Here is a 2,571-nt window from a genome sequence, read left to right on the forward strand (position 1 = left end):
CCGTGTGCAAAAACTCTTTTTTTACACGGTTTGACACTTTGTATCGGCTACGGTACCTCCGACCGTACCGTCTGTAATGTGTGTTTTTTAACTCGTTTGCACACATTTAGGATGGTCCGGCGTTGTTTCAAATTAATGGTGTGGGCTTGGACAATTTAGCGGCGTAAAAAAACTTACAGCCAGACTGCTGTACTTTGTACCTTATATTTTATGTGCGAACTAAATTTGCTCGTGCGGTGGGTTGTTTGTCATTTCATGTAGATGCTTGTAAAATCCAGTTCGACTGCGATTTTTGGGGATTTTATGTGGTGAATAGGATTAGAATTTTGCACGTTCGTCGTTCGTGGAGTGGAAACTTTGTATCCCCATGCAAGTAGAGAAATGACGGCCCACGATCTAAAAAACTAGGTGGATGCAAAAATTAATCAGTGTGGTTCAGTTTGTATGTCATTCTGTTTTTTTGCCTTGTTGTTGAATTTTTTAAAGGCTATTAGCCAAATGAACTCTACCACTGTATTATGTTAATTATCAAGGCAATTGAAAAAGTCCTTGTAACAGGCGATTAGTCTGCCTTACAAATGCGATTACATAAACTTTAAAGTGTTACATAGCTTGTTGGACAGCCCTAGGGCAGGAACTAGGTAATGCAGAGAACAAACGGATCGATACATTGATAAAAACGGTGCGGTCTGCTCTGTGCCAAACTACCGTTTAGGTTGCTGCGTGTTGACTCCAGTGCCTCGCCTGGCATGCTCGAGAGCAATATTGAACCATGGCGCACAAGGAGCACTGTCGAAACTCTCTAATTCTGGTCTCTTGCCGACCGCAAAGGCGGTTCGAGCACATGTGTAGCACGTCGTCCCCGTTGCCAGACTCGATCTGTGTTTCATCTCCAGCTCTGAACCACTCTACCATAAACTTGTTTGCTATGGTAGGTTGGCCCCCCTTACCTGGTTCTGTTGGGCCCAAGAGAGAACCATGATCGTCGAGGGCTTCGGCCATCTCACGGGCCCTAGCAAGGGCTACGAGTCTGCGACCCTCTTGTGTGTCTCGTTCGATACCGTATCCATCATGTATGCAGAACCCCAGCTCTCTTAGGGCGATCACATGTCCTAGGGATGCAGCATGTGCACACAAATGGGTGGCCCCATGTATGTCTTTGCTTTCCTCGCCTGCACCGCTTCCGTTGAACATGATGACTGCCATAGCGTAGATCGCATCTTTGTGCCCTCCGGTTGCGGCTAATGATATCTTTGCAACGCCATCCGCACGCAACTTGACACAGTAGAACGTGATCTACAAAAAAAATGAGGTTATTTATTTAAAAAGTGCTAAAGAAAGATGTATGCTGCAACGTTTATGGAGAAAAACTAGAGAGTGACATGGCGAAATGTAAACATACCATCCCTAGGATATATGCTGCATCAAGGTTGCCTGCTTCAGCGCATGTTTGCAAGAATGTTTTTGGCCCATCCGACCATTTTTTCGCGCTGAAGTCGAAGCAACGACTTTTTTGAGGACAGAACGGCTCCTTCCAGTCTCTGTGAACCTCTTGGACCTGCGTTTAGCGGATTGTAACCACGTATCTATTGATCGTCCGTGTGTTTGACGTGGGGGGTTATAAAATAAATTAACAATAATAAACTCACGTCAATGTTGCGGATAGGAAGTCGGCGGGGGAACGAGCTGAAGCTGCAACTTTTTCAAGTATAGCTGCGATCACTCCATCGGGGAGGTCGTCGATGCTCGTTTCTGCGACATTTTCGACCGTAGAATCGGTAGGCGGCTGCTCAATCTTCTCTTCTGCAGACGGTGGCGATTCGCCAGGGTTTGGAACTACGTTGCGGTCCATGTGTTGAGTGGCTAATTCGTAACGCGAGCTGTGGCTAACTCGAAAAGGTTTGAGTTGCAGGACTAAATGCCCAAATGTAATTGTTTCCGTAGTTGATCAGCTCTGCACCGTGAACAAAAGGAAATGAACAACCTTCATTTTTTTAACGTGAATTCACACATTGTATCGGCATCGGTGGTCACCATCCATCGTGTTCTCATTTAGCATTTTTTACACCTTTTGACACATTGTAACGGGCACGGTGGATAGAAGCATATGTCTGGAGATGTGAAAATTTTACTTGTTTTCACACATTGTCTTCGGCCACGGTCAAATGGTGTGCAGGCCACGGGATTTTAAAAAAAATGTGGTGCGAGATCCGTGACCGTGTGCTTGTTGTTGTTTTGGCAAAAAAAATGCTACGGTTTGTATGCACCGTGGTGTTGTTGATAAATTTGGAAAATTCCCGTGGAACGGCTAACGGAGGGAATAGTTTGAAACGGGGAGAAACGAAAATGTCTAACACCGTGTGCTCCTTTTGTGCTCTCTATATATGATCTAATGGTTGGATGTGTATGCATAGCTACCACCCTTGGTAGCCCACTATTTTCCATATATATATATATATATATATATATATATATATAGAGCCCAACTATTCTCGAACCCCCCTTAAGAGTGGTTCTAGAATAGTTATTCTCGAACCCCTAGTTTCTAACCCGAATCAACTCGTGCATCTC

At 44.7% G+C, this 2,571-nt stretch overlaps 1 pseudogene; it reads right to left on the bottom strand.

Annotated features, from left to right (window-relative positions):
* Nucleotides 1-562: 562 nt before the first annotated feature.
* LOC127327146 (F-box protein At5g50450-like) lies at nt 563-1,852 on the bottom strand (annotated as a pseudogene).
* Between the last annotated feature and the right edge of the window lie 719 nt (nt 1,853-2,571).

Source organism: Lolium perenne, chromosome 3, assembly GCF_019359855.2.
Source record: "Lolium perenne isolate Kyuss_39 chromosome 3, Kyuss_2.0, whole genome shotgun sequence".
Lineage (NCBI taxonomy): Eukaryota > Viridiplantae > Streptophyta > Magnoliopsida > Poales > Poaceae > Lolium > Lolium perenne.